Here is a 21219-nt window from a genome sequence, read left to right as displayed (position 1 = left end):
ATCGCTTCATCTTCAACTTGAAGTTCATCTTGAGATTCATCTCTTTGAACATTTTCCCCCCCAAGTTGAAGATTGCTAGTATCTTTAGAAGTTGACACATCTTCTTGATGCTCATCAAGTTCAACAATCCTCCCACTGTCTTCTTGAGATATGAGTTTCTTTTCAAAGAACTCGGCATATCGATGAACCTTGACAGTGTTTTCCGTAGGAAAGTAGAAGTAGTAACTCATCGTTTCCTTTGGGTATCATACAAAGATGCACTTGACAGATCTAGGAGCAAGCTTGTCAGGCGTATCTCGTTTCACGAGCGCCTCACATCCCCAGACCTTTAAGTAAGACAATTGAGGAATACTCCCATGCCACAATTCATGCGGTGTCTTGTCAACTTTCTTAGTTGGAACCATATTGAGAATGCGAACAGCAGTCTCAAGGGCATAATCCCAAAACGAAACAGGAAGAGTTGTATGAATCATCATCGATCGAACCATTTCCAACAAGGTTCGATTCCTCCTCTCCGAAACACCATTGTGTTGAGGAGTATATGGAGGAGTAAGTTGTTGGACTATACCACAAGCTTTGAGATAATCCTTAAACTCTTGACTCAAGTATTCACCACCTCGATCCGAACGGAGGATCTTGATGGTTTTACCGAGTTGATTCTCCACTTCACTTTTAAATTCCTTGAATGTTTCAAAGACTTCATGTTTATGCTTAATCAAGTAAACATAACCATAACGACTGAAATCATCCGTAAAAGTGACGAAATAGCTAGCACCTTTCCTTGACACATGTCTAAATGGGCCACATACATCCGAATGTATTAGTCCAAGTAGATCTTTAGCCCTCTCCGGTTTATTTGGAAAAGGTTTCCTTGTCATTTTGCTAGAAACACAAGACACGCATTTTTCAAATGATTCATCATTTGATTGCAAGACACCGTCCCTTTGAAGTCTTTCAATGCGTTTCTTGCCAACATGAGCAAGCCGACAATGCCAAAGATAAGTCGAGTCCAAAGTGGACTTAACTCGTTTGCTAACTTGATACATTAAACTATCCTTTGAATCACAACCACGCATATCAATTTCATAAATACCATCACAAGCAATAGCATCAAAATAATGAACATTATTTCGAGAAACTGAAATTCCAATATCATTAAAGACATTAACGTAACCGTTGTTTTTCAACAAAGAAACTGAAATAACACCTCTAGTAATAGAAGGTGCATAATGACAATCGTTCAAGACAATTATTAAACCACTAGGTAAAACCAAATGATAATCCCTATCTCTTCCACAGCTGCAGGTAGGCCATTTCCCACGAACAGTTGTAAAGATCCCGGCTTCAGTTTCCTTCCTCTTCTAAGCCCCTGTAAAGAATTACAGATATGAGTACCACACCCAGTGTCGTAAACCCATGAATTCCGCTTAGAAAATGAATATAATTCAATGGTGAAGAACATACCTGAAGTCCCGGACGTACCGGGCTGCTTCTTCTTCAACTCAGCAAGATACTTGGGACAATTCCGCTTCCAATGACCCACTTCATTACAATGGTAACAAGGTAGGTTCTTAGCGAGATGTTCCTTCTTCGCCGGAAGGGTCTTCTTAGGTTTAGGAGCAGCAACTTGCTTTCCTTTGCCATCAGCCTTGCCCTTTCCCTTCGGTTGTTTGCCTTTTTAGACCTTACCCCCCTTTATCATGAGACAATTGGGAGTAGCAGTTTTCTTTGGTAACTTCTTTTCAAATTCAACAGCCATTGCAAGAAGTTCCGGAACGGTTTTATCCATGCTATGCATAGTATAATTGCGTCCGAATTCTTCAAAATCCTTAGATAAGGACTTGAGAATCAAACCAATTTGTACTTGCTTTGCATAAGGAAATTTTAACCTTTCCAACTGCTCAAAGTATCCTTTCATCTTAAGGATATGAGCGTTCACCGGTGTTCCTTGTTCATGTCGCAAGTCATGGAGTACATCGATAAGATCGTATAACTCCACGCCAGCTTGCTTCTCGAACATAGACTTGAGTTCACTGAGCATATCACATGGAAATGAATTCTCAAATTGCCTTTGTAAGTCAGCATTCATGCTTCCCAACATATGTCTATCATATGCAGCCGCATATTCCGCTAATGCTTCAGTAGAAGCATTGGCAGCAGGAGCAACGGGTCTTGGCTCTTCAAGGACTTGGTATTTCCTCTCAGCTCTCAAAACAATTCGGAGCTGACGATACCAATCATTGAAATTCGGTCCAGAAAGCTTTTCCCTTTCCAACATCAGCCTGAACGCCGATTGATGTATGTTTTGAGTGGTATTGATTGTTGTCATCTACAAAACAGACAAAAAGTTCAATTATCAGTATTCCGATAATTATCCTTAAGAAATGTAATTTTACCCTTGTTAAATTCATCTAACAAATTACTTTCACTAAGGCTAGGATCCAACTTGACATACAATCATTTCATCAGTTGATCTGCTAGAAATGACGGCATTCAAAAGGTAATCGAAAATCGATAATTGCATTCATGCAACTCCTAGGTTTATGGGACTTACAATAACACTGTAAAGGGGTATTAAGCGTTTTGTAAACATGTTTTGTCCCATCTTATGCCACGGGTTAAGGTCTCACCTCTTAACTCATTTTAAGTCGCCCAATTAAGAACATGTAGATAGTCCACCGTCGTCTCACGATGAGTGGTAATCCACCTTGAAGAGATACAATTCACCTACGTCTCACGTAGAGCAAAAAGCACTGGCAAGTGTTCTTAGCAAAGTGGGTGGCATTGACTTAACTTTAAATGGGTAATGCATTTGATGTGAATCAAAAGTTTATGTTTTGAAGACTCATGCATAATCTTCAAAACATAATATTTAATAAAATCTTTTGTATAGTCTTATAACACAAGAGAGCTCGGTAGCTCCATTTGAACGCACAAAGAAGCGCAAGGGCAAAGGTATGCGATAAACGCGATTTAAAAACCCGCCCTTTTAGAAGGCTAACGCACTCCGACTTATACCTCTCTTAGAGTTTGTTCAAATGGGTGAGCCGGTGTATCTCAAGGTTGCAAGACTCCAATTTTATTAAAGAAATCTCTATTTCGATAGTTCTTAGTCAAGTTTATTTTCAAAACCAATTTTGCATCACCTTTATACAACTTATAAATAAAATACAAAATTAATAAACTTACTAATTTACCGAACTATTTAATCAAATAACAAGTTAAGGTGGGCCACCTAAACATGGTCACTATGGTTCATGCAAAAGTTCAATTCCGGCTCCCCCTTCCGAAGAAAAGGACCACATGCATCAAGTTACCTTGATTGCGTAAGCCTTTAAACAAAAACAAGTTGCACATAAAACACAAAAACTTGCTGTCTGGAAATTTCCTGCAACTTGATGACCAGTTTACACCTGTTTCTGGTCCGATTCAGCTTTCGACCAAAACTACAAAGTCTTAGCCCTATGTGTTGGGCTTCTACAGTCCAAAACACGACTCCTAACTCATTACAGATTATTTTATATGATTTTTCTAGTAAACTGTCGCACATCAGAAAATTTACACGCAAAAATCACATTGTCACATAATTATCTAATAATTAACCCTAATTATTGGATCAACATTCTTTGCATAATAAAACTCTTTATATATCCAGTAAAATCACAATAAAATTTTGCATGAATTTCATATGATTTTACTATTTTATTTAACACTAAATAAAACGATACATGTAATCATGCAATTCATCACATAATCAATTCACAATTCAAAACTTGTTTGAGGGTTTCAATCTCCATTGAACAAGGTTAAAACTTTTAATTAAACAAAACCCTAATTTTTATTTAATTAAAACGAAATTAATAATTAATTAAAATAAGAAAACCACTTTAATTAATTAATTAAAATTCAACCAACCCTTAAACCCCCCTTCAAGTTTTGATCTTTGTAATTAATAGATCACATATGTGGCTCGTGATACCACTGTTAGAATATATAAACATATAAACATACAAGATCACGAATAAGCGTAACGGAAGAAATCGAAACATATATGCAATCACATTAATTAACAAAGAGAGAATCGAGACGTGTACCTTATATGCAAAGATCCAATTGAAATAATAATAAGATTATTATTATTAGTTAGGGTTTAAAGCAAAACCCCTCCACGATCGCACACTAGACACCCCTATACCGTATGCTAGTACTTCGATCACGAACAACAAACCCCTTTGTATAAACCTTTGTATCACTTCTGTCGAACAACTAGTTGGAATAAAACCAAACTTCTTGTTGCCGTCAAACAAATAATAATCACAATTAATGCTATGAATTATTATATTAATTGTTTGAGTGTTCCACGAATGAAACAAACTTCAGCCAATGTATTTGATTTCGACCGAGAGACAAAGAAGAAAAGAGAGGAATTTTCTATGTGAATGAATGGATGAAAAACCTAGGAATTAGCCCTTGTATTTATAGGGTAATTTTAGGTTAAACAAAACTTGAAAACTAAGCAACATCAAGGCTATGGAAAGCCTTGATGAAACCGTCCCCCATACATGGACCAAGGTCCAAGCCCACTTTTCAATTTTCACATTTTAATCCTCCTTTTTAATTAATTAAATATAATTAATCCTTTAACTATGTTTAATTAATTATTTCGTGATCAAACCAATTAATATATTACTTTAATATATCAATTGTTATTATCGAGTTACCGTGTCATTTCGTGTGACCCCGTAGGCTTAAATTATTCCCGAACATGCGACTTATAATAATATGATCATATGCCAACACAACCAACCTGCGTCTCTCCCAACAGTCATTCCCAGTTGGGACATTCATATGTAAGATGTCCCTTAAATTGTTTCTTCCAAATCTAATACCCATGCTATTGTTTTTACTTGCTTCTTTCTCATGTTATTGAGACTAAATACATAGCACTGGATCTTCTTGCTGAAATCCCAGTTTTCCAGACGTGCCATGGTGGTTTGGTAAATACTTAATATTGTAACCTTGGTTAAGGGTGATGCATCCAATAGAAATGCTCCTCTCATATAGCATCACAATTAACACCTTTACAATTGTAGAGTATGTTAATTACTCAACTGTTCGCTTACTTCTCCATTTATGGGGAGATTTATGGTGTCTATTGATAACCTTCATTTTTTTCCCTTTAATAATAATCATGGACAATCTTTGACATGGACATTCAAAAGTTTCATAGGACGATTATAAATAAAAGACGATATAAGGTATATGGCTATATCTGAACCTATGTAATCCATCTAGAATTTAGAATAGATATACATCAATATATGTCTATATCCAATATAATAAACACACAACGATTTAGAAACTTTTGAGTACGTTAATGACTTGAATGATTACCACTGATCCCTTCATGCATATTCCCTAATCATATTTACTAATTTTTGTTTATTAGTTGAATTAATACCATGCATTATATTTGAATTCGAAATTCATTTCATTAATAATAATCCCGCTTACAAATTGCAGATGTTGCATGCTTGGAGCTCAGCTTGATATTGTTTCACCTGCTTTGTGTTCATTCCATTAATACTAACTCTGCTTACAAATTGCAAGTGTTACATATTTGGAACTCAAACTTGGAATTGTTTCACAACATATAACACTACTTTGTAGTTTATACAACAACTTTAACTCAATATATACAACAAGCATGAAAAAATGAATGTACTAACTATCTTTAGCTAAGATCGCTAACCTAGCCGTGCAACGCACGGGCATGCACTCTAGTAGTATTAAAAAACGTATATTAGAAATTTAATGAAACTTATAATTACGTGATTGTAATTATATTAAATACTTTTAATAGCACCTATAAAATTTTTAATAATTATTAATAGAGAATCATGCATGCCTGATGCTTTAAATGGTAATTAAATTTAAAGTGTCATACATTAAAATTTATACCATTGGTATGCGTATGTATTTACAGTTTTTCAAATCCATCGTGCTTCGATTAATGATAAGATTATATTGCACCTACTTAAACGGAATATGTCACTTCCGTCTAACAAATTATAACAAATTAATTTTTCAACCATGCTCATATAAAATTTATAAAATCTTAACCTAGAGACGGAAGTTTACTTAATTGGTGTAAGTTCTATTTATGTCAATTTAATTTGCACTATATTCTTTACGTGATTGATCTCAAGACCAACACGACAAGTCGGCAAGAGTCATTCTTGCTAGATTAAGCTTTACATGATTGATTCTTTATAATTAGACTAACACGATACTTGCGTAATGCGACGGTGGTCATGGTAGCAACAGTGTGGTGGTGGGGGCGACTGTTAGTGGTTGAGGCGACGTCAATATAAAAATAATTGATATAAAGGGTATTTTAGACAATGAAAATATTTTAAAAGATAAAAATAATTGACATAAAAGGTTAATTGAGATAATATTAAAGATAAAATAATAATAGTGTAATTTAATCAAGGTTATTTTAGATAATTCTTTTTATGTAATTTTCAATAAGGAGACTATTTTTTTATAATATAATATAAGTATAAAAGCATAGATATAGATAACACTAGATTTTAGACTCGTGTCCAACACTTGACACGGGGTTTACGATATTATCAATATTATATCTTCATACATTTAATTTATAAAATCTTATAATTTTGAAGATATACGGTTCTAAGTTTTATAATGTGCAAGTTGTAGTACAATAATCGCATGTTCGTCACTGTCATTATTAGCTGAGACATATTGATGGAATTGTTTGACATAGGTATTCCACAAGGCACATGATAAAATAATTTCCCTATCATAGAAGTTTTTAAAATCAGTTATACTCACAATGTAATATTATTATGAATTAAAATATAATTATACTTTTGATTTTGTAGTTTGCATTCAAGTGTATGTATGTTGTCATGATGCAGGATCATTTTCAATCACCTGTCTTATGATAATTAGATAACAATTATGATTGTTTTTACTTTCTTTGATAACAATTAGAACTTTTTATTTGAATGGCAATTGTAACTTAAAATAAATTAAATATAAATACTTTTTGTAACTTTTTTTAAAAAATTTTAAAAAATCCTCTCAAGTTGATGGTTAAAAATAAATATAATTAAGTATTGAAGGCTAAAAAGTGTAAATTTTTTATGGAAAACAAAAAGTGTAAATTAATGAGACTTTTTCTACAAATTATTATAAATATTAATATAATAATATATTTGGATAATTATTATTAGGATTTTTAATTTATAGTTTATCTAAATGATGACATAAGCGAGAGTCAATTTGATAAAATTGAGCGATTTAATTGGTTAATAAGTCATTAATTCAACTGTCTTATAGTATATACTAAGATAAGATGATTAGGATAGTACTCCCCATGCAATGTGTGAAAAAGAAGGCTTATTAGTAGTGCAAGTTACCTATTAGGCCAAAAGGACGATAATCGTAAAGGTAACAATCGTTTAGTTTACAATAAACACATAATTTCATCTTGTAAGTAGCTATTATGGTGCTTTGACGCCTATTATAACGGTCTTAAACAAATCATTCAATATGTGTCAAGAAATCAAATCCATAGTTACACACTATATGCATTTTCTAGATAAACAAAGTAATATATTTTCAATCCGTTGATTGGGAAAAATCATTGGTGCTTTTGTTAATGTGAGAATACTATGAAGTAACTAAGTAAATATTTGTGTACGAAAATCACTTAAATAGAAAAAATATGTAACAACCGAACAACACATCACATTAGAAGACAACGTTTGAAACCAGACCCGGGTCAACCAAGCAATCCAGTGGAACCCGAGTCAAATTTACACTTTGAGACTACACAACGAACCCGCAAACCAGACACCAATTGTATTACACGCCCGCACCATTACCCATCTGCCTCACGCCCAATGTACCCCATTTATTCTGCCGTTCATAGCTTTGCAAAACACTACAAATAAAATGCCATTTAGTGGCACACAAATGCCTGCTTGGATATATATTCTGCAATCCATCCCACACAAACATATAACGTTTATAATGGACACAAAATAGTTACAAAAGCTTCACATAACAGTACCCTACATTACTCTCGAACTCTATATGAATAGGCATATCCAACAATATCGTTCATTCTCAAACTTCTCCAATATATCTGCTTAATTCCGATGACCAGTTGCATTTATCAATTCTTTCTATATAACTCATGTGTTCTTCTTTTGTCAAGTGAAGATTTTTATTACCCAGCATTTTGTTATTAAAAAAAATTATTTTAAATTACATATGTAACTATACGTGTAGGGAAGTGATCTGTACACCACTAATTTTTGACCATACACCACTAATTGTGTTTTCTAGTGTTATATTGTACAACACAATAAATGAATATTTGGTAGTGTATCGTCAAAAACTGATACTCTTTCACCTTAACGTGTAATATAAAATTGGAAGATATTTAGTAATCCACATAACAAGATCTTCCTCCCTTTTTTGAGTTTTAGGCTCCTTAAAAAATAAAATTTACCTTTTTAGTTTTATAACCCACAATTCACTTAGTCCATTCATAATTCTATGTTTTAGTCAACAATCCACAATCCATGTAACAAGGTATTTCTCCCACAATCCACAATTCAACGCCTTTTCTCTTGGTATATTCATAAGTCTTTGTAGTTTTTTGTTGGTTAGAAACTATGTATTGATAATATGAATGGAAAACTTAGATTATTATTGTTATTTTTGTTTGACCCGACCCGATTAAGTGTATTGCATGACCATAATATAATACCCGGAACATAGCGATGGCAAAAAAAAAAATTTGGCCCCCACCGCTAAAAATTTTAAGATCCGCCACTGTGGGCGGCGATGAAGGACAACGGCGGGATGGCGATGTCATTGAATCTGCTGAAGGTGCATGGCCGATTGGTTTTTGGGGGGAGGTGGTGGTCTATTTTGGATAGAGAGGGGGAGGGGTAAATTTGGATGTACAACAGCTAAGTTCGGAGCATTTTAGGGAAGAAAAAAATACTGAATTTGTTAATCTCAATACCTTTATAAGGGTCTATAGATTATTATTAAACTATTTATCAGATATGTATATAGTGAATTCGTATATTTGTACGGCTATATGAATATATAATGTAAGACAACTGCATGTATGTTTAAATAAATTAACTATAGTTTCCAAACTCTATCTCGTCTAAAATATAATTACTTCAAATTCTCGAAAAAAACCTTATTAGTTTACCTCTTAAAGAATAAAAGGTAAAATTTGAACGCAAATGGATTATTTCAATATCAAAAAACTTTCCAATGAGCTATCAACCTAATTAACAAATGATATCATTATCACTACAAAAAAACAGGTCTTCAGAGACTGAAAAATAGAGACTGATTTTCCTGTTTTCTATAGGCTGGTACTTTCTACGACTAAGCTTCCGTAACTGAATAATCAACAATGACTGATTTTTCAGTCTCTGGAAGCCTCTTTTTTTGTAGTGTATACTAGTCATATATAAATTCAATCTGAATTCAATTAAAGCTAGCGGTGTTAATCAGGTCGTGTTTAGGTTGACAGATGACAGGTTAGATCCATCGAACCAAAATACGACCATATGATAAGTGTGTTAAAAACCTTTAAAAACCTGGACAAACTCAACCCAAGACACGACGCATGTAACTTGTTTATCTAAACGGGTGAAATGGGTTTCCCGTGTCAAGAATGTCAAATGGTGTTGGATTCTCAACCCATCAAACACTTTACAAGTAATTGTAAAAAATTTACAACTTCAAAATAACAGCAAGAATTGTGAAAAGAAATAAACAAAAGATTTTCGTTATCTTTACATTCTAACTTGATGCATTAAATCAACCATTATTGTAACATCTCAAAACTTTTTGATGTTGACCGTTAACTTGCCGTTAGCGACCGTTAGTTACTATGTGTTTTGTATGTGCTTATGTGAATTAAATGATTAACGTGAGATATGTGTTAAAGTGGTTAAAGTAATGAAATTAAAGTTGATAATGTTTAATAAAGTCAATTAATGTTCCCGATAAAATATAAGGGTCGATAAGTGTTCTCGTAAGCGTTAAAAGAGCCGTTAAGGGCCGAAACGAGTTGTAACGAAGTGCGAGGGCTTAGATGTAAAGTTTCCAAAGTTCCTCCAGTATATATAGAGCATGTAGGTCAACCATAATGCTGGAAAAACATATCTAAACCCTAGAAAAGTCTTTCACACAAAACCCTAGGTGATTTCCAAGGATTCGGGTGATTTCGGTGGTGATTTCCATAGGTTTTCGATCCGTTTATCTTCCCTACAGGTATAACATCATTCCTTGATTGTTAATTAGGCTCTTTGGTAAGATTTTGTCCATATAATTCGGCCATGAGGGCTGCGGAAGATCAATATAAGTGTTTTCGGTTAAAAATTGATGTTTTCGTGAATAAAGTCGTTAATTGACTTAGCTAGCAACATCAAGTTGCAAACTTTAATGATGAATTATGTTGTTTAGATGCATTAGAGTCTATTTCAGGTGGTTAATTGGAAACCCACTTGATGTATTGAGATTTTGATCAACACGTTACCGATTTTACGTTTTTCGGGTGTCTTAAAGAGTGAATCATTGTTGTATTTGATTCAAGGATCAATTGGTGGTTTCATGGTGTTAATTAAGTCCTAAAAGATGTCTTGAAGTGATCTAGAAAGTTTCAGGTCGTAAAGGTCTGAGATGAGTTCGAAACGAATGAAACAAGAAAATCCCGTTTTTTGATAAATCTGAAGCCAGTGAGGCCCACTGGAAAGTGGTGCAACCCACTAAGGGTCAGTTTGGGGTGAGAGTGTCTTCAGTGCGACCCACTAACTTTTTGGTGCACCCCACTAACTGTAATTTACTGTTTTCGCTCCTTATAACTCATGTAATGTATGTTTAACGTATAATAGGATGTCGGGGATATTAAGCAAGCACTGTAAGATATATATAACTCATTGATAAGCTGTACCAAGGTAAGATACATGACTTTTCTCACGCTGGAGGCACAACAAAATGTGGTTTTTTTATAATTAACCTCTTAATCAGATTATCTTATGTGTGTGGGGTTTCCGAGTAATGCGAGAGGTTATGTGGGAATGTATGCATGTTAAAATGATTTATGTTGATGTGATGATGTTTAAAGTAGAAGTAAATATGTGCATATTATGCTTATAATTACGTTGTCATGATATGTTTAAGATATGTGTCGTTGATAATGTCGTTGAGATGCCTTATTGTTGATATGTGATGGCTTGTATGTGGGACTTAAGTATGATATGTCTAGTTCACTGGATACACGTGAGAATTGTTATTAGTTATGCACGTTAGTGGGAGTAAATGCAAAGTAGACGTGGGACTAATTAGGTGACGATTGTACCTAATGTTAAAGTGAAATGTGAGATGTGGGAAACCGTTCTAGCCTTAGTGTTAGTGCATAAAAAGTAAGAAAGATATAAATACGTGGGAAATGTTATAGCTAAATACGTGAGATTGACGTGGGAAGTGTTAAGCTTAACCCGTGCTAGTTGTAAAGCTAGTGCGTAAGACGTGGGAAACCGTGGTAGTTGTAAAGCTAGTGCGTAAGACGTGGGAAACCGTGCTAGTTGTAAAGCTAGTGCGTAAGACATGGGAAATCGTACTAGTTGTAATGCTAGTGCGTAAGACGTGGGAAATCGTGCTAGTTGTAAAGCTAGTGCGTAACATGTAAAGATGTAAGACGTGAGAATAAGTTGATTAAGATAAATATATGAATATGTGAGAAAGATGTACATGTAATTTAAGACGTGAGATTACAATGTGACGTGGGATTTAATAAGATGTGTTGAGACGTGTGATAAGTATGATGTATCGTTGATAGGCACAATTAGGAGTATATACTCTACACGTGCTAATATGTATATGTGGGATATGTGTATGTGTGTTATGCCAAGATAGGAGATGTTGATTAAGTTGTATATATATGTTGATATGATATGATGTGTTGGGATGTAGGAATAAGTAAAGATGGGATTATCTATGATTGTTGTGGATGATACGTAATGTGATTATGTTTTGAGAAGTAAAATATGACGAAGTTTTATGAAAGTAAAATGAAGAACGTTTTATAAATGTGTGTATCTTACTTAGCTAATTTATTAGCTAACACTTGCTTTTATAAAAATGTTGTGTCTTTCAGGATAAGCAGGTTTGAGCTAGGAAAGGATTAGCTCGGTGAGATAGGTAGATGCAATAATGAAGACTAGCATAGTTTGTTAGATGCTTAGACTTCCCCTTTTAGCCTTATGTCTTGGCTACTTTATTTACGATTCATGAACCTGTAACCATGATGGCATTTATGTTGGTGTCATAACTTGGATTTCATTTATATTGTTTTGACGATGCACGTTAGTAACACCATTTTATAAAGGTACCATCCGGTTATGGATGAAGCAGTTTTAAAGTGATCATTTTCCGCTAATTTTAAACGCCGTATGGAAAAGTTTTTTGAAATCCAGGTTTTTAAAATGACGGATGTTACTGTTATCTATATAACATTTTTTATCTTAATCAAATCCGCATTTACTTAAACGGGTTAGTAGGCCAACCCATTTATCACCAGTCCAACCCAAAATAACTCATTTAATAAACAGATTACACGAGTCACCCTTTACAACCCAATCCTATATATATCACCCAAACCCTCTAACTTCCAATGTTTTGTAGACCGGATTGGACACGGGTAATTTCATTAGAGGTTCATATGTGTTCAAAATTCCTCCTCATCAACTTGAAATCTGAACTAAAGTTACTTGAAAATAGTCAAAATTACATCAAAAAGTTCATAAGAACATTTTTTTAGAATTTTTTACTATAGGTTAAACTGTTGAAAAATAATCATTATTTTCACTAAAAATCAACAAAATTTACTACTCTAAAGTCTGAACATAAAGTGATACAATCACAGTTTTTGTATATCTAATAATAATAAGAAAAAAAAGAGTAATAATATTATGATAATATACAAAATTAAAGTTATATACTTACAGAAATATTGAGAATTAAAGAAATCAAGAAAATGTAATTGGTTAATAAGTTATTAAAATAATTGTGTTTTAGTATAATAAAAGATTGTGAGAAAAAATATGATGTTTTTAATATGTAGTAATTTAACCTATATTGAAATTTATAAAGTAAGTAAGTAACAATATTTGAAATAATTTATTATGGTTTTTTATCTTTTATTTTGTTTAATCTTTTTGGTTGTAAAGGTTTGGACAACAATTGTGTATGAGGTGGCATGTGACAATTGCGTCTACATCGTGTGGCTCGTGGGAACAATATCTCAAAAAAAAAAAATCAATTTAATCTTGAAAAGCTTTTTTTTTTTTTTTTATAGTTTGTAAGAGCGTCTGTCTCGCGCCATGAAAGTGGGTTGTCGTCGGAAGTTGCAATTTTGGAAAAAGGGTGCGGTGAGGACCCGTTCAAACTTGAAACCCACTTTATATCTAGGGGATGGCGGTGATGATGGTTTTAATATTATGTAAAACTTACCAACCCATCATCAACAACATCTTTCGCATCTCAGATTTATACTCATTTCCATGAAAAGTACCGTTATGCTCTCTTTAAAAGCTCGAAAATAAAATATGTGCAAGTCTTTTTCTGATTTATGCCAAGTTTCATCAGGAAACGGTCTATGTGGGACACGTGTACAGCTAACAAATCACATCTGGTAAACTTTAATATACAAAGGGTTAAAATATGTGCAAGTATTTTTTTTTGGTTTATGCCAACTTTTGTTAACTTCTCAATTAAACAAAGTCAACTTACTTTACATGAATATTGACATGTTAACATTCATGTTCAAAAACATAAAACATATTTTACTCGCAGCGAAGCGCGGGATGGCAAATAACTAGTTTGTTGTTACAAAAACCGAACTCACCAACACAAACATCTTTTAACAAAATCAGCAGGGATTGGTTGTTCAAGAAAGTTGGTCACCGTCATTAAAAGCCTCGATTAACTTTATACGTGGCAGGCAATGATATATGAAATACAATTAATATTTTGTAGAAATTCTTTTAGATATAAAAGGTTATCCTCTTGCATGAGAATTTATTTTCAAGCCTTGATGATAACATAAAATTTAAATCTTTTTATAAGGGTTTACTTTGGTTATAATCAGATTTAAGTTAGAGGGGTAAAGATTTATCCTTATTAATCGTCGTGCCTTCGGACGGATTAGTATGAGATTTTTCCCCATTAGTTATTTGAAATAAGCATTTCTGCTACGAAAGAGTTCTTTAATACGGACCCGGTTAAAACAATATATGTTATACCTTCCGTTGTCGAATCGTGACATGAAGTTTCCAACAAAATTTACTTTTAAAACAAATTAAAGTCAAAATTTTAGCAAACTAAGCTTTATTCTTTTATTATTATATTAATTTTTCAACAAAAGATTTTAGCTAAGGAAATTGATGCTTAATTTTGTAAACATGAAAAAAAGGCATTTTGATGATTATTAATCAGAGTGATTTGGTAGGAAATATATTATTTCATTAAAAATATATGATGATTATATCACTTCTCACTAGTTAGTTAAAAATTAAGTATTTCAAATCGGATTCTAAAATAACCATTTTAAATCAAGATCAGGATGTCCTTCCATGGCGTGACTCACGTATGAAAATTGATTTCTTAAAAGCAAATGTTATATCTTGGATAGGTTGGCACGTGTAAACGTGTGACTAGTTTGATCTTCTTAAAAGTAAGTTTAAATGACATATATCTTTTAATGTCCACGTACGTTCGATGAACAGCTAGTTTTCGAATATATTAATAAAAGCTAAAAAATTAACATCAATATTATTCGAGCAACTTAAACGATTTAAAAATATACACAGTAATAGTATGATTCGAGCAACCATATATAATCTTTATGATGTAATTTCTTTCCTTATATTTTGTACTCCCCTAAACATCTTTTACTAGCTTCTCGCTAGCTTCTAATCTTCAATAAAGTCAAAAACCACAAATCAACTTTTCATCTTCATTTTCAATTCCTAAGCAGACAAACAATCTTGTAACCATTACTAAAAATAGCTGAAATTGTCATTATCATTGTTGTGAATACGGTTGTTGATAAGCTACTAAAAATAGAAGTTGAACACACAAACTCAAAAAAGGGAAAAGAAAAAGGGTTTGGCACCTTCTTTGTGCAACTTCCGTACAGTATCTGATATCATTGTTTTTACTCTTCAATGTAATTACACTTCCATATAGATATCATTGTTTTTACTCTTTAATCATTAATAAACTTCCAGATCTAATACAACTCCCTTTTAACTCTTCATAAGCAATTATTGTTTTTACTCTTTAATCATTAATAAACTTCCAGATCTCTTCAATGTAATTACACTTCCATATAGATATCATTGTTTTTACTCTGTTCTATAAATGGATCCAAATACAAATTGGATCGGAGTGAATTTAACTTCTAGTTTATACATCTTTTACTAGTTTCTCACTATTCTTCTAATCTTCAATATAGGTTTGAATCTTCAAAAAAAAAAAATATACTAGAAACCACAAATCAGCTTTTCATCTTCATTTTCAACTCCTAAGCAGACAAACAATCTTGATTTTTTAAAATCTTTTTACCATCATATTCTAACATGTTATTTTTATAGTTACTAATTATGTTATTATAAAAACTTATTACGTTAATCTCGTGTTTTACGCGTGAAAATAATCTAGTTTTATATATATAGTTTAGTTCAATCAATTGCTATAAAAACTAAAATCTAAGTTTAAAACCATGTTCGTTTTACTTAATTGAATCAACTTTGTCTCCTTTATAATCGATTCTTTGTTTTGCCATAATTGTTATTTGTTTATGATGGTTTAGATCACCCATGCATATTTATAGAATAGTGGTTTTGGATGATGCATGAATGGGTTGTGCATGATTAACCTAGGTGATATTGCATAATGTATACCTTTATCTTAGAACCAGCGTCAAGATTTTGTTTGTTAAATTAATTGATAATTAATAATTATATATGGTTGTACGAAATGAAGTGATGCTGTCAAAATTTTATGATATTAAAAGAATCTTTAAGTTATATTTCTGTTAGAAAGATTAATCATTTTCCATAAAGATATATCAATTTGATTACAGCAACTCAAAGATTCTTAACGGGTTTAGTTGGTAACAATAGTATTGTTTATAAAAAGAAGTCTTGTGATAGAGTGAAAGTGAGGAAGAAAAAAAACAATTTCAAGATTTTAATGTGAAACATAAACTATTTGATCCAATAAAATTTTTGGTTAATTTTTACAACACATAATAAATATTTGGTATATAATCTCACAAAACTTAATAAAAATACTATGAACATCTAAATTAATAAGCATTAATAATTTTAAATTAACCAAAAACCTATGACACACACTAAAAGTGTCAGAGTTCTTTTCTTAAATGTTAAATGAGAGTGATAAAGATCTTATGTTGGAGTTTATGTTAAGAGATGAACAAGTTTGTCACATTTTAGATTATATCCGTCTCTTCATTCAATTCCAACGTGTTTTTTATGATATATGATCATTCACCTTAAATTCTATAGTTGTTTTTTTATATATAATTTACCAGAAATCAATATATAAACGTGCACGTAACTAACCTAGTAGTTAATATAAACCAAAAAAAATATATAGTGAATGCCTTTCAATTGTAAATATAGATAAATAAACTTTAAATGTATCAAATAATAGATAAATAAAAATAAATGTATATATAAATTCGATGTTTAGGTGAAAAAAATAAAAATAAGAATATATATATATATAGAGAGAGAGAGAGAAGGGATCAGAACCATATATATGGTGAGAACCGTGAGAACCCTTAGCATTAAAGGTTACGCATGTACCGTAACAACCGTCACCATCTATTGAATCGTCGGCCATCAAATCCATACCATTCCCATATGCGTCCGGTGACAACCCCTTTAGAACGAATGTAGGGCAACAACCGTACCGTATTCATACGTTTTCTTAACGCGTAACCCATATGATTTTTTACAAATTTTTTTTTAATGGGTTTTTGTTAAAAAGAAAATATAAAAAAAAAAGTTGAAAAAAGTAAAAAACAAAAATTAAAAAAATAAAAACCACAAAAAAAAGAAAAAAATAAAAAGAGAAAAACTAATGGTTCTCACGGTTCTCTATATATATGTGGTTCTCACGTTAAAACTACCATATATATATATATATATATCTATATAATTATTAAAACAATAGTTAACCTAGCCTTTTAAAGGCCTCTTCAAATTTAAAGCTATTTTTAAAATTTGCCACATAGGTTTTTATCCTTAAAACAATAGTTAACCTAGCCTTTTAAAGGCCTCTTCAAATTTAAAGCTATTTTTAAAATTTGCCACATAGTTTTTATCCTATGTGGCATCTCTATAATTTTTGACAATATTTATCTCTATTTTATATATGTCTTTTACAAAACTCAAAAGCAAAGAAAAAAAAAATCATAAACTGTATAAACTTAAAATATACTTTTAAAACTGAAAATATATTTAGTTTTCAAAATAGTTATATTTAATCTTACGTATTATAAACTCTGACTATATCACATTTATCATTTGATATATTAATTTAGTTTTCTTTTTTATTATCTTTTTCTTGGTGATCATGTAAAAACAATTTTCTTTTTTATTTAATATAAGTTTTTTTTTTTAAATTTTTTTATAAACATGGAGGACTTTTCTCTTTATTTTTTATATATGTTCTTATTATTATGATTAAGGTTGAAGGAAAATGTTCATCAATTTAGTTGGTAAAAACCTCCATAATGCCCAATGAACATTTTGAAAATATTCAAGTGTAAACATCAATTGTTTTCATATTTATCTTTAATAACATTTTGATAGTGATATATTATACCCATATTTAACATTGTTTTATTTATATTCACATGCTTATGAAATTAATAAGAACAATCACATTGAACTAATTAAACAAAATATTTGTTATTGTGTATGTCTACATCAAAACATTTAAATCAACACTAATTGAACAATAATTTATAATAATACGCGCATTGCGTGGGGTAAAATACCTAATATATATATATATATATAGATTAATCGATAGAATAATAATAATTAATACGAGTATTTACCAATTTCAACTCATAATGGATAGATAGTGTATTACTGTATTGTCGTTCAAAATATTGATAAAAAGTATACCTTAAATAGTTACACAATAATATAATAATTAACATATATTACTATTTGATATCTATAAGGTAACTCAAAATTTAGAACTTAAAAGACATATCGACTAAAGAACAAGACAAGTCTCATTTTTTTTATCGGTAGTTTCGGTATATTTATGATAACTTTTTGTTTTCATATTACGTAATATAAAACTTAACGTGGTTTTGAAAAAGAAAAAAAAAAGATAGGGTCAAGTCACTAAATGAACAATGTATTTTCCCTCATTTACATAGTTGCCCATTGAACTATATTATTGATGTGTATTACCCATATACTTTTCAATTTTTTACATGGTTGACCAACTGTTGACCTGATAACCTGTTATAACAGGTTAATCTCTATTTACATGGTTGCTCATTATACTGAATGATCAATGTATTTTGCCTCATTTATATGTTTGCTCATTAAACTGGATTATTAGTATATATAACCAATATATTTTTCTATTTTTTACTTGGTTAACCAAATGATCTACAAGAACAATTAAACTCTATATTGGAAAAAATTATCTTCATCATCTTCATCAATTTTCTTCAAAAATTGAGGTAAAAATTCTAACAACCATGGTCTTTCGTTTCAAATTGACCCAAATGTCCATAAATTGGGTCATGGGTCATATTGGGTCATACTGGGTCATCAGTTCAGAAATTTAAGTGATACTAAACTTTAAAGTATTTTCAGGCGGGTTATTATTGATCAAAAAGAAAAGTGAAATCCTAAAGTACAGGTCATAACAGATTGAGTTGATTGGTGGGTTGTTAAAGCTTCCAAGGTTAAAGATTATATACTAATTTATATTGCTAGTACAATAATATTATTATGATATTATTAAAAATATAAACATACATACTTAATATATGTTTATACATTATATAATATTATAATATAATTATATAATAATCTCCTTTATTTCTATCAGTTCAATGGGCTGATGTATATCAGTCCAATGAACAACCATGTAAATGAGGAAAAGTACATTAGTCATCCAGTTTAATAGGCAACCATGTAAATAAAGATTAACCTGTAATAACAGGTCATCAAAGTCAGCAGTTGCTCAACCATATAAAAAGTTGAAAAGTATATAAATGATACACATCAATAATCCAGTTCAATAATCAACTATCTAAATGAGAAAAAGTATATTGTTACTCAGGTGACTTAACCTGAAAAAGTAATACAAAGATGTTGATGCCATATAACAAACATGTTGATATAAAAAAAAATCATAATTATAAAAACTAGTTTCGATTGAATTGAAATTAAGTTCAAAAATGTAGAAACATCTGAATGCATAAGTAAGATTAAACAAACATATGCCAGAATCTCAGTAACATATTGTTATTGGCAACGTACAGCACTGATTGCACTATTGAAAAGCACATCAGAGACTCTAAATTGTTGCCTTAAAATTAATAATAATAATAATAATAATAATAATAATAATAATAATAATAATAATAAAAATAATAATCATAGGCTCAGTATTAATGTTAAAAAACTCATCAAAGAAGCTGTATGAGCTTTCAGAGTTTGATGGTATGTTTTTTTAGTCATCATAGCCTTCTTTGCAAAACTAGTAATCATAAAACAATACAAAAGTACAGAATAAATATAGAAGTAGAAATACAAATTGAATATTAGAAATGTAATAAATATAAATATGTCTGAATAAAATTGAAAAAAAAAAAGGGATCGATGGGATTTGCAGAATCAAGGAAAAATGGATGTGAAGACGGAAGGAACATGTGTGGCGTGGTTATATAGCGAACCATGTAATGTAACCCTAGTTCCAAAGCTTAAAAAAAAATAGCCCATCATTCAATATACGGATTATTGGGCAGCCCAAAATAATGGGTTCTTTTACTTGATCTGTCAAATGTCAATAACTCAATAGCTGAATATATAAAAAGTGATATGTGGGCTTTGAATACAATTGCTAGAGCCGGCATATCGTGTCGACACGACACGATAAGACACGAACACGACACGATAGCTAAATCGTGTCAGTTTTTCCAAACATGAACACGACATGATTTTTAATAGGTTATACGATAAGGGACCTGTTAAGAGACCTATTAAAAGTTACACGATAAGGGACCTGATAACATATCTTATCGTGTCTTTAACAGGTCTTTAACGTGTCTTTAACAGATCTTTAACATGTCCATATATATACTACTTGTCTTATCGTGTCTTAACAGGTCCGAACCTATTAAGACACGATAACTATTTGTGTCTTAACATGTCCGGACACGTTAAGGCCAAACACGAAAAAACCAGGTCGTGTCATGTCGTGCTAACAGGTTCGTGTCAAAAATTTCCAGCTCTTTTTAAGTGAATCCATAAACTATATTTGTGCCAAAATTGATCGATACGTCGAGTTTGATCGAAATTGACCCGAGCATGTGATATTGACCTATTGACCGATTTTAGTTCGACTATGATAAGATTGTCATGGTAGCCCATTGATACATAAAATGATTTGGGAAAATTGTGTATCGACCGATTTTTACAACATTGTTATTATCTATATGAATATATAATGTAAGACAACTACATGTATGATTAAATAAATTAACTATAGTTCCCAAACAAGATTTGCACATAACTATTGATGCCAAATGAATCTTCCGGTATAAAAAGAATCACAATGTTAAAAAATGTCTAAAAGATCCTTAATAATTATATTACATAATCAGTGTTTATCCATTAAAATATCCCAATTGAACTTTTACATCTATTACTTTTGCATCAATTATCTACACCATACGACAACGCTCCTACCACCAATAGTCATCCCTAACTACCATACAGTCCCCGCCACAAACATTGACGTATTATGCGGGTACCGTCCTTAGTATTTTTTATTTTTTTTATCTAAATTAGA

The 21219-nt window shown here is 31.4% G+C and overlaps 1 non-coding gene across 1 annotated transcript; it reads right to left on the bottom strand.

Moving 5' to 3' along the window:
• Positions 1-19806: 19806 nt before the first annotated feature.
• LOC122584085 lies at positions 19807-19894 on the bottom strand. The gene has a single exon (XR_006321436.1). It is a non-coding gene; the product is annotated as a small nucleolar RNA snoR116 (small nucleolar RNA).
• Between the last annotated feature and the right edge of the window lie 1325 nt (positions 19895-21219).

Source organism: Erigeron canadensis, chromosome 9 (assembly GCF_010389155.1).
Source record: "Erigeron canadensis isolate Cc75 chromosome 9, C_canadensis_v1, whole genome shotgun sequence".
Lineage (NCBI taxonomy): Eukaryota > Viridiplantae > Streptophyta > Magnoliopsida > Asterales > Asteraceae > Erigeron > Erigeron canadensis.
The sequence above is the reverse complement of the archived record's forward strand: the minus strand, read 5'-3'. Positions and strand labels throughout refer to the sequence as shown.